Genomic DNA, 13149 nt, shown 5'->3' on the forward strand with positions numbered 1-13149 from the left:
TTAGGGGAGGTATGCTATTTAAACCTCTGTAACTCTCTCATCATTATTCACAATTCATTCATGATTATCTTTAATTATCTTTAGTCATTCATCATTATCTTTATTCTTATTTACAATAAAATTGACTCCGGAGTTACACTATACATTATTTACCATTCATTTCTATTACATTTCCATTTTAGTCATTTAGCAGAATTAATCTTAACATACAGTGCTTTTAGAAAGTATTCACACCCCTAGACCTTTTCCACATTTTGTTGTGTTACAGACTGAATTTAAAATGCAGTAAATATATTTTTCTCTCAAAAATGTTTGCAAATGTATTGAAAATATAATATAGAATTTACATAAGTATTCACAACCTTAAGTAAATACTTTGTAGAAGCACATTAGGCAGAGATTACAACTGTGAGTATTTCTGGGTTAGTCTCTAGGAGCTTTTCACACCTGGATTGTGCAACATGTTCCAATTACTCTTTTCAAAAAGCTTTAAGTTCTGTCAAATTGCTTGTTGATCATTGCTAGACAACTATTTTCAGGTCTTGACATAGATTTTCATGAAGATTTAAGTCAAAACTGTAACTTGGCCACTCAGGAACATTCACTGTCTTCTTTGTAAGCAACTCCAGTGTATATTTGTCCTTCTGTTTTAGGTTAATTAAAGGTGAATTAATCTCCCAGTATCTGGTGGAAAGCAGCCTGCACCAGGTTTTCCTCTTGGATTTTGCCTGTGTTTAGCTCCATTCAGTAAAATTGTTTTCTTCTGAAAAACTCCCCAGTCCTTAACAATTACAAGCATACCTTGACATACTGTACGATAGTGAAACTCTTTATCAGTCAACCACAGTGGATTAGAAAAACTGGCCACCACGTGACTCCCACCAGCCTTAGTTTGATAATATTCTACTTGATATGACTCTCACCAGCCTTAGTTTGATAATATATCATGTATTATGACTCCCACCAGCCTTAGTTTGATAATATAACACTTCATACGACTCCCACCAGTCTTAGTTTGATAATATACTACATGATATGACTCTCACCAGCCTTAGTTTGATAATATAACACTTCATACGACTCCCACCAGCCTTAGTTTGATAATATAATACATGATATGACTCCCACCAGCCTTAGTTTGATAATATACTACATGATATGACTCCCACCAGCCTTAGTTTGATAATATACTACATGATATGACTCTCACCAGTCTTAGTTTGATAATATAATACATGATATGACTCCCACCAGCCTTAGTTTGATAATATACTACATGATATGACTCCCACCAGCCTTAGTTTGATAATATACTACATGATATGACTCCCACCAGCTTTAGTTTGATAATATAACACTTCATACGACTCCCACCAGCCTTAGTTTGATAATATAATACATGATATGACTCCCACCAGTCTTAGTTTGATAATATAACACTTCATACGACTCCCACCAGCCTTAGTTTGATAATATAATACATTATATGACTCCCACCAGCCTTAGTTTGATAATATAGTACATGATATGACTCCCACCAGTCTTAGTTTGATAATATAATACATGATATGACTCTCACCAGTCTTAGTTTGATAATATAATACATGATATGACTCCCACCAGCCTTAGTTTGATAATATACTACATGATATGACTCCCACCAGCTTTAGTTTGATAATATAACACTTCATACGACTCCCACCAGCCTTAGTTTGATAATATAATACATGATATGACTCCCACCAGCCTTAGTTTGATAATATACTACATGATATGACTCCCACCAGCCTTAGTTTGATAATATACTACATGATATGACTCCCACCAGCTTTAGTTTGATAATATAACACTTCATACGACTCCCACCAGCCTTAGTTTGATAATATAATACATGATATGACTCCCACCAGTCTTAGTTTGATAATATAACACTTCATACGACTCCCACCAGCCTTAGTTTGATAATATAATACATTATATGACTCCCACCAGCCTTAGTTTGATAATATAGTACATGATATGACTCCCACCAGTCTTAGTTTGATAATATAATACATTATATGACTCCCACCAGCCTTAGTTTGATAATATAATACATGATATGACTTCCACCAGCCTTAGTTTGATAATATAACACTTCATACGACTCCCACCAGCCTTAGTTTGATAATATAATACATGATATGATTCCCACCAGCCTTAGTTTGATAATATACTACATGATATGACTCCCACCAGCCTTAGTTTGATAATATAATACATGACATGACTCCCACCAGCCTTAGTTTGATATTATACAACTTGATATGACTCCCACCAGCCTTAGTTGATAATATACTACTTGATATGACTCCCACCAGCCTTAGTTGATAATATAATACATGACATGACTCCCACCAGCCTTAGTTTGATATTATACTACTTGATATGACTCCCACCAGCCTTAGTTTGATAATATAATACATGATATGACTCCCACCAGTCTTAGTTTGATAATATAATACATGATATGACACCAACCAGCCTTAGTTTGATAATATACTACATGATATGACTTCCACCAGCCTTAGTTTGATAATAAAAAAACATGATATGACTCCCACGAGTCTTAGTTTGATAATATCCTACATGATATGACTCCCACCAGCCTTAGTTTGATAATATACTACATGATATGACTCCCACCAGCCTTAGTTTGATAATATAATACATGATATGATTCCCACCAGCCTTAGTTTGATAATATAATACATGATATGACTCCCGCCAGCCTTAGTTTGATAATATAATACATGATATGACTCCCACCAGCCTTAGTTTGATAATAAAAAAACATGAAATGACTCCCACGAGCCTTAGTTTGAAAATATCCTATATGATATGACTCCCACCAGCCTTAGTTTGATAATATACTACATGATATGACTCCCACCAGCCTTAGTTTGATAATATAATACATGATATGACTCCCACCAGCCTTAGTTTGATATTATACTACTTGACATGACTCCCACCTGCCTTAGTTTGATAATATACTACTGGATATGACTCCCACCAGCCTTAGTTTGATAAAATACTACATGATATGATTCTATATCATGCTATATGATGTATGTGTGAATTCACAGGGTCCCAATTGTGGATGTGCTAAAATATATTGGGATTCTGATAATTGACATATACACTACACATATCCTGACTGAGTTTATAGCACCCACAGCCTTCAAATGGAGAGCACTTTATGGCTCTCACTCTGTGACTGCTTGTGTAGGGGGAAGTTGCCACTAGACGCTGATCTTAGGTTGGTTTTGCATTTCCACCACAAATGGTTACGGTTAGGATTGGGGGAGAGACACCTGATCCTAGATCTGTAGCTAGGGGAAACTTCCCCCCGGAGTGTGACCGGCCATCAATGGCCATACAGGGATCTTTCTATCTGTGCTTTCTGTGAAGAGTTACTCAGAATGAAAAAGCAGAAGTTCTGAAAACATCTCCATAGATTCAGTTTGACAGATTTAAGAGAATAGAAAGAAGAATAAAAATAATTCACATATTTTATGACAAAGTTCATATTTCCATATTATTATTTCATATTTCAGTACAACATAACATATACATACTGGTTACATCTAATGACACAACTCTCTCTGTACTGATTCCACTGTTCCACATGACATCTACCTACATGAACAATTCTAGAACTCTATAGCTCTACTCTATTCCACAGGAGGAGAGAAAGCATCACACAGATCCTTAGATACAGGAACAGAGTCAAAGGTCACCCTCTGGTGGATGTAGTACTAACTACAGGTACAGCTGTAGTGTTGGTGACAGAGACCTGGGTGGATGTAGTGCTAACTACAGGTACATCTGTAGTGTTGGTGACAGAGACCTGGGTGGATGTAGTACTAACTACAGGTACATCTGTAGTGTTGGTGACAGAGACCTGGGTGGATGTAGTACTAACTACAGGTACAGCTGTAGTGTTGGTGACAGAGACCTGGGTGGATGTAGTACTTACTACAGGTACAGCTGTAGTGTTGGTGACAGAGACCTGGGTGGATGTAGTGCTAACTACAGGCACAGCTGTAGTGTTGGTGACAGAGACCTGGGTGGATATAGTGCTAACTACAGGTACAGCTGTAGTGTTGGTGACAGAGACCTGGGTGGATGTAGTACTAACTACAGGTACATCTGTAGTGTTGGTGACAGAGACCTGGGTGGATGTAGTACTAACTACAGGTACAGCTGTAGTGTTGGTGACAGAGACCTGGGTGGATGTAGTACTAACTACAGGTACAGCTGTAGTGTTGGTGACAGAGACCTGGGTGGATGTAGTACTAACTACAGGTACAGCTGTAGTGTTGGTGACGGAGACCTGGATGGATGTAGTACTAACTACAGGTACAGCTGTAGTGTTGGTGAAAGAGACCTGGGTGAATGTAGTACTAACTACAGGTACAGCTGTAGTGTTGGTGACAGAGACCTAGGTGGATGTAGTACTACCTACAGGTACAGCTGTAGTGTTGGTGACAGAGACCTGGGTGGATGTAGTACTAACTACAGGTACAGCTGTAGTGTTGGTGACAGAGACCTGGGTGGATGTAGTACTAACTACAGGTACAGCTGTAGTGTTGGTGACAGGGACCTGGGTGGATGTAGTACTAACTACAGGTACAGCTGTAGTGTTGGTGACTGAGACCTGGGCACAATTTCCCAAAAGCATATTAAGGCTAAGTTCATCTTAGAACAATAGGATCCTGTGGTTGTAATGATGGACTTAGACTTAAGATGCTCTTGGGAAACCGGCCCTGGGCTGTAGAGCTCACATCCACCCCCACAGAGTCCTTCACTGAGCGCAGACACAGACCCACGTTGCCCACCCTGTCCACTACCACCAGTTCCACTACTGCCAGTCTGAGGAGCTGCATGCTAACAGGTAGTCGGAGGAGACCACTGAGGTACAATAACAACTGGAGACTGTGTCCAAGATGTCGTTGTTGAAGGTGTTCACGTTGGCATATGCAGATTCATGGACGTCTGTATCCGTGTTGCATCCGGTTTACACAGCCCAACATCACATGCACGGTAGCACTCAGTGGGTACGGGGAGCAGCGCGAAGATCTGCAGATGGTGGTACGGTCTGCCCAACGCATTTACCCAGGGCACACTACCTGCCCTCCAGGACACCTACATCACCCGATGTCACAGGAAGGCCAAAAAGATCATCAAGGACATCAACCACCCGATCCACAGCCTGTTCAGAAGGCGATGTCAGTACAGGTGCATCAAAACTGGGACAGAGAGACTGAAAATCAGACTGTTAAATAGCCATCACTAGCCTGGTACTGCCCAGCAACTAAACCCTGCACCTTAGAGGCTGCTGCCCTATATACATAGACATGGAATCACTGGCCACTTTAATAATGGAACACTAGTCACTTTAATAATGTTTGAACACTGCTTTACTCATCTCATATGTATATGCTGTATTCTATTCTACTGTATTTTAGTCATTGCCAATATTTATATATTTCTTAATTACTTTCTTTTACTTTAGATTTGTGTATTGTTGTGAATTGTTAGATAATACTGCACTGTTGGAGCTAGAAACACAAGCATTTCACATTTCACGACATCATTACGTCATCCAAAAACATGGCAGACATTGAATGAATATAAAATGTTTTTAAAAAAATCGACCTCAGCGACAATTATTTGAATAATTCAATGGATGTTTTGTGCACAAAGGTGATGACTAAAGTTACTTATCAGGAATTTTCTAATCTGACATTCCTATGTGGCCATGTAAGAAAATGTATTTCTGGGTCGAGCGTCTGTTAAACTGCAGTACCGAAACCAAACTGTAGGAGCAACAGACCGGACCGCTGGTCCCTTGGAGGAGATGCCTGGAAGCCCGCACCGGGGAGCAGTAAACTCTGTCACCTAGAGGGAGGAAGGGAGGGAAGGAGAAGGGGGGAAGAGGGAGAGGGTATAGATAGAGAAAAAGAGAGCTTAGTCAGGTAACTGATGTAGCTGATAACAACTGGTAGCTTACAGCAACCAATTCCTTTTCAAATCAGTGGCTATGAGGGAGAGAGGATATGAAAAAAGGAGGCCATTTTAGAGTTTTGAAACAAGACACTTTCTTTGCTGACAACGGACAGGGTTACAGTACATCTGTTCCAGACGGGGTGCGAGCGGGCGCTATGAGGCTCACTGTACCGTTGGCTGCACCGACCCCAGTCACCAGGGAGATGCTGGCAGGGAAGGAAGAAGTGAATCAGTGGTGGCTCGGATGGTAAAGGTTCCTCCGGTTCTGTTGGCCGTTTCTGCAGTGAAGTAGACTGAAATGGTGGAAAACTATGGACAAAACAGGGCTTAGACTATGATGGTTTAAGTAGTAGTAGTATTGATAAATGAGGCCTCAAGGCTCTGTTGGTACAGTCCTGTCTGCTCTCTATTCCAGTTTTTAGTCTTGGTGGAGAAGTAGTACCAACCTTCAAAATCATCTCTCTCCCTCTGTAACTGGTCTCTCTCTTTAGTCAGGGTGTTGTAGCTTGTCTGTAGGTGGTCTCTCTCTTTAGTCAGGGTGTTGTAACTGGTCTGTAGCTGGTCTCTCTCTTTAGTCAGGGTGTTGTAACTGGTCTGTAGCTGGTCTCTCTCTTTAGTCAGGGTGTTGTAACTGGTCTGTAGCTGGTCTCTCTCTTCGGTCAGGTTGTCTTAGCTAGTCTGTAGTTGGTCTCGTTCCTCAGTAAGGGTGTTGTAACTGTCATGTAGCTGGCAGATGTGTTGAGGTGCTGGTCTCACCGTCTCTCAGGGTGTCTGCACTGATGTAGATATCCACAATACTCTCCTCCATCTCACCTCTGTCAAACCTTATTGGTCATATCTGGCTTGTTTTAGATGGTCTCAGACATTTTCAACTGACTATAGCTACTGTGTCTTAAAGCAGGGTTTCCCAAACTCAGTCCTTGGGACCCCCTTAGTGAACGTTTTGGTTTTTGCCCTACACTACACAGCTGATTCAAATAACCAACTCATCATCAAGCTTTGATGATTAGAATCAGCTGTGTAGTGCTGGTGCAAATTGAACAACAAATTCTAACATTGTATTGTTGGTAAATCCACGACTGGGGTGGACACAAAGGCTAAATACCGGTCCTCTACACTGCTCACTTGTACATCTGCTTCAGAAATGTAAATGAACTAGAGTGAGGAATATGGAGGAAACTCCCTCCTGCCATGCTTGCACCAATCCAATGCTCACTTCTGAAGAAGGGTGGAGGATCGCAATGCAGCCAGTGTTTAAGTGCACACTGCAAGTGCACACTTCAGGAGAAAGAAGGGTAGAGAAGAGGGACGCAGTACTAGTGACTGACTTGACTACTTACTACACTCAGAGAGCCTTTTCTCCAGCACCACCTTCTCATTGGTCAGGTCAATGTAACACTCCTGTAACTGGTCGTTGTCCTCTGTTTTCTGTAACTGGTCTGTCTCGCTCAGTAACTGGTCTCTCTCCCTCAGTAACTGGTCTCTGTCTGTACACAGGTCAATGATACCACTACTGGTATCTGGCTGCTCTCTGTCTTGCGTCAGGCCAGTGGGGTTGTAACAGGCCTCTAACTGGTCTCTCTCTTCTGTGGAGCGAGCTAAAAAAAAAATATATGGTGTCATGGGATGTTTCACCTAGACGCTGATCTTGGGTCAGTTTTTCCTACACTAAATGGTTAAGGTTAGGAATAGGGGAGGGGAAGTTGATCCTAGATCTCAATTCTCTATAGATGTGGTCAACAGTCTTTTTTGTGTGTTTCAAACTACAGGTCTCACAATTATATGATTTTAGTGTTTGTCTAGTTGTGTGTGTGTGTGTGTGTGTGTGTGTGTGTGTGTGTGTGTGTGTGTGTGTGTGTGTGTGTGTGTGTGTGTGTGTGTGTGTGTGTGTGTGTGTGTGTGTGTGTGTGTGTGTGTGTGTGTGTAATCTTACCTGAAGCAACAACTCCATGGTGATCATAAACAGCAGAGAGGAATAGGTGAGAGAGAGAGACAGAGAGAGGGTGTATACTTTGGTAGGTGGAAGCAACAGAAAATATATAAAGAGAGAGAGGCCCAAAAGAGTAGAGCCAAAGGGAAGTCTTTACTGTGATAATTCTCTCTCTCTCTCTCTCGGCATGGGAAACATTGCCAAAGCAAGTGAAATAGATAACAAACAAAAGTGAAATAAAGATTAAACAATAAACGTTACACTAACAAAAGTTTCAATGGAATATAGACATTTCAAATGTCATATTATGGCTATGTAGAGTGTTCTAACGATGTGCAAATAGTTAAAGTACAAAAGGGAAGACACATATAAATGGGGCGGCAGGTAGCCTAGTGGTTAGAGCTTTGGGCCAGTAACCTTAAAAGTTGCTGGATCGAATCCCTGATCTGTCGTTCTGCCCCTGAATAAGGAAGTTAACCCACTCTTCTCTGATAGGCTGTCATTATAAATAAGAATTTGTTCTTAACTGACTTACCTAGTTAAATAAAGGTTCAATTTAATAAAAACATAAATATGGGTTGTATTTACAATGGTGTTTGTCACAAATCTTGCTGCTGTGATGGCACACTGTGATATTTCACCCAATAGATATGGGAGTCTATGATTTTTTATTTTTTTTTATTTTGGGGGTCTGTGTAATCTGAGGGAAATATGTGTCTCTAGTGTGGTCATACATTTGGCAGAAGGTTAGGAAGTGTAACGGCTGTCGTAGAGAGGGGAGACCAAAGCGCAGCGTGTTGAGTGCTCATGATGAACTTTATTAACTCAAAAACACTAAAGACAAAATAACAAACGGAAAACGATCAGCTCACAGTTCTGTCAGGTACAGAGACTAAACAGAATGCAACTACCCACAAACACACTAGAAAAAAACAACATAAATATGATCTCCAATTAGAGAAAACGCGAACCAGCTGCCTCTAATTGGAGATAATCCCAAAAACCTCCAACATAGAAATAGAATACTAGAACAAAACATAGAAATAGAAAACATAGACAAACCACCCAAAACACCCCCTGTCACGTCCTGACCTACTCTAATATAGAAAATGACATCTTACTAGGGTCAGGACGTGACAGGAAGTGCGGCTCAGTTTCCACGTCATTTTGTGGGCAGTGTGCACATAGTCTGTATTCTCTTGAAGGCCAGGTCTGCCGATGGCAGAATCTCTCTCTCTCTTTCTCTCTCTCGATTTCTCTCGATCTCTCTCTCTCAATCTCTCTCTTGATCTCTCTCTCTCTCTCTCTCTCTCTCTCTCTCTCTCATGTTGATGGTTGGATAAGGTCCTGAATGGTTAAGGGATGATTCCACCTAGTGGTTAAAGTGAGAGATGAACTCACCATAGAGGTGAAATAGTGGTATTACAGACTTGTCTATGAGCTCTTTCTCAATTCGTCCTCACATCCTCTCTCCTCCCCTCTTTCTCAAAACACATTGGGGAATAAAATCCTAGGGGAGGGGCCTCGGACATTCTCCTCTAATAGGGTTGAGTGTGTGTTACCTGAGTGCTGGTCTCCTGGTCCATTATTAGGAGCAGTGTCTACTGTCTCTTCTCTCTTGGTGCTGGTCTCACCGTCTCTCAGGGTGTCTGCACTGATGTAGATATCCACAATCCCCTCCTCCATCTCACCTCTGTCAAACTTGACCTTTTTGTTCATATCTGGTTCAGCATAGATGACCTTTGACATCTGTTATGGCGTTGTATTGATTGTGACGGCAGCTGTTCATCGAATTATTAAATGTTTATAATTACATGATTAAATGAATCAGGTAATTATTAACTCAGTAACCTGGGACACCATGGAAAGTTTGGTTTTATTGAGTTTCTATTTCCCAAATGAACTCAAAGAATATCAGAATATCGATATTATAACAGTCGCTAATTAATTAATGTCATAATTAATACTTATGTCATGCAATAAAATGCAAATGAATTACTTAAAAATCATACAATGTGATTTTCTGGATTTTTGTATTAGATTCCGTCTCTCACAGTTGAAGTGTACCTATGATAAAATTACAGACCTCTACATGTTTTGTAAGTAGGAAAACCTGCAAAATCGGCAGTGTATCAAATACTTGTTCTCCCCACTGTATATGGAAAAGTCAAATGTACTGACTTCATGTTGAACCTGATGACGTATAAAACATGGTACACAGGAAGTTACAAACAGGAAATAAGTAGGCCTTTTATTAATATAATACTACAAACAAACACAACAATAGATGCGTTTGCATGCATGTGTGCATGCAGTGTGTGTGCATGTGTGTGAGGTTGTGTGTGTGGGTTTGAGACAGAAAGAGAATGTCTGTGAGAGAGAGAGTGAGAGAGAAAGAGACAGAGAGAGCTAAAGAGAGAGAGAGACACACACATAGAGAGAGAGAATGAAGGAGGAAGTTGTGTGCACTGTAGGCTACTGCATGTGTTACAGTATGTTGTCATGGTGACAGTAAAGGACTTTCTCACAAACCCATTAGATTTTCCTGTCACATGACAAGTCATTCCATGCCTCCAGAGGACGCTGATCTTTACGTATCTCAACACAGTCCTCCTCATCATTCTTAATACCAGTATATACAGGTTTAAAAACAGTCATACTACATGATATGACCCCCACCAGTCTTAGTTTGATAATGTAATACATGACATGACTCCCATCAGCCTTAGTTTGATAATATAATAAATGTAAGGGAATACCCCCACGGAAATGGACAAAAATGAATGGGATCTTATTGGTACCGTACGAAACATATACACGATGTACAATACCACTCAAATGGATGCCATTTAATTCAAAACGTATTGCAAATGTCATATGGCAAATGCCAAGTGTCACACAGCAAAAATCCAATAGATGGCGAGCGTGCTCCACGGTAAATGTTCATATTGCAAATGTACATCAAGACAAGACCCAAGTGCTTTATGGACTGTTTTTCGAAATTATTTTGATTCTTTTGTCAATTATACATGTATAAGAACTGTATGAACATACTTTTGACATATTTTATTGTCATATTTTTTTTACTTGTCCATAAAGGCATATGTTTTGTCCATTTGCAATATGATTTCATAGGAAGTCAAAAGTCGAAGTCAAAAGTCAGTGAACCATTGCCAAATACCATAAGAAATGTCCAAATGCAATATGAAAGTATTGAAAGTGCCAAATCAGGATGTTTTGTCCTTTTGCCATGTACGATCATAGGAAGTCGGTTTCCAAACCCAAAAGTCAGTGAACCATGTCCAAATGGCATTTATACTGCCCTAATGATATATAGCACTATGTTAAGCCATGAATCAACCTAGATGGTCTATTTGTCATGTATGATGAGGGAGAAGTGTTGTTTTTAATGAATTTTTGAAAAACGTTCAAAATGACCAGGGGCGCCCCCTATTGGATGGGCACAGGTGGGGGATGCTCCCTACCCAACCGTAGACCCATTGCACCCCCCTAAAGGCATTAAAAACCATTTTAAAATGTGCTCCTGGTAACCCATTCCAATCACCAGGTGCACGGCTGTCCATTTGCAATATGTTTCAATGGGCATTTACCATCACGAATTTGACATGCTCAAAAATACTGCAGAAATGCAAAATTGACTGGCCCGATGAACTCGGGGTGGCCAGGCAGTGATAGTGGTTCTTCTCCATCGCTCTTTGTGTTGATTTCATCATGTCCATTTGGTAATGTTTTTTCACTGTTGAATCTTCTTGCAAAAGTACTGTCCATTTGCAATATGTTTCAATGGGCATTTACCATCACAAATTTGACATGCTCAAAAATACTGCAGAAATGCAAAATTGACTGACCCGATGAACTCGGGGTGGCCAGGCAGTGATAGTGGTTCTTCTCCATCGCTCTTTGTGTTGATTTCATCATGTCCATTTGGTAATGTTTTTTCACTGTTGAATCTTCTTGCAAAAGTACTGTCCATTTGCAATATGTTTCAATGGGCATTTACCATCACGAATTTGACATGCTAAAAAATACTGCAGAAATGCAAAATTGACTGGCCTGATGAACTCGGGATGGCTGGGCAGTGATAGTGGTTCCTCTCCATCGCTCGTTGTGTTGATTTCATCATGTCCATTTGGTTATGTTTTTTCACTGTTGAATCTTATTGCAAATGTACTAAAATATCTTCCCCTTCTTTTTGTTATTTTCCAGAGTCACAGAGGCATCCAGTCTCTGTTGCTACAGGCGCTGATTGGTACAGGCGCTGCTAGAGCTCTGCAATATGTTTCAATGGGCATTTACCATCACGAATTTGACATGCTCAAAAATACTGCAGAAATGCAAAATTGACTGGCCCAATGAACTCAGGATGGCCGGGCAGTGATAGTGGACTATTTTACAGCATTTTAAAGACAAGACTCTCGTTAATCTAACCACACTGTCCGATTTCAAAAAGGCTTTACAACGAAAACAAAACATTAGATTATGTCAGCAGAGTACCCAGCCAGAAATAATCAGACACCCATTTTTCAAGCTAGCATATAATGTCACATAAACCCAAACCACAGCTAAATGCAGCACTAACCTTTGATGATCTTCATCAGATGACAATCCTAGGACATTATGTTATACAATACATGCATGTTTTGTTCAATCAAGTTCATATTTATATCAAAAACCAGCTTTTTACATTAGCATGTGACGTTCAGAACTAGCATACCCCCCGCAAACTTCCGGTGAATTTACTAAATTACTCACGATAAACGTTCACAAAAAACATAACAATTATTTTAAGAATTATGGATACAGAACTTCTTTATGCAATTGCTATGTCCGATTTTAAAATAGCTTTTCGGTGAAAGCACATTTTGCAATATTCTGAGTACATAGCCCAGCCATCACGGGCTAGCTATTTAGACACCCACCAAGTTTAGCCCTCACCAAAGTCAGATTTACTATAAGAAAAATTGGATTACCTTTGCTGTTCTTTGTCAGAATGCACTCCCAGGACTTCTACTTCAATAACAAATGTTGGTTTGGTTCAAAATAATCCATAGTTATGTTCAAATATCCTCTGTTTTGTTCGTGCGTTCAAGACACTATACGAAGGGTAAAGAAGGGTGACGCGCCCGACGCGTTTCGTGACAAAA

Source organism: Salmo salar, chromosome 04, assembly GCF_965601325.2.
Source record: "Salmo salar chromosome 04, fSalSal1, whole genome shotgun sequence".
Classification (NCBI taxonomy): domain Eukaryota; kingdom Metazoa; phylum Chordata; class Actinopteri; order Salmoniformes; family Salmonidae; genus Salmo; species Salmo salar.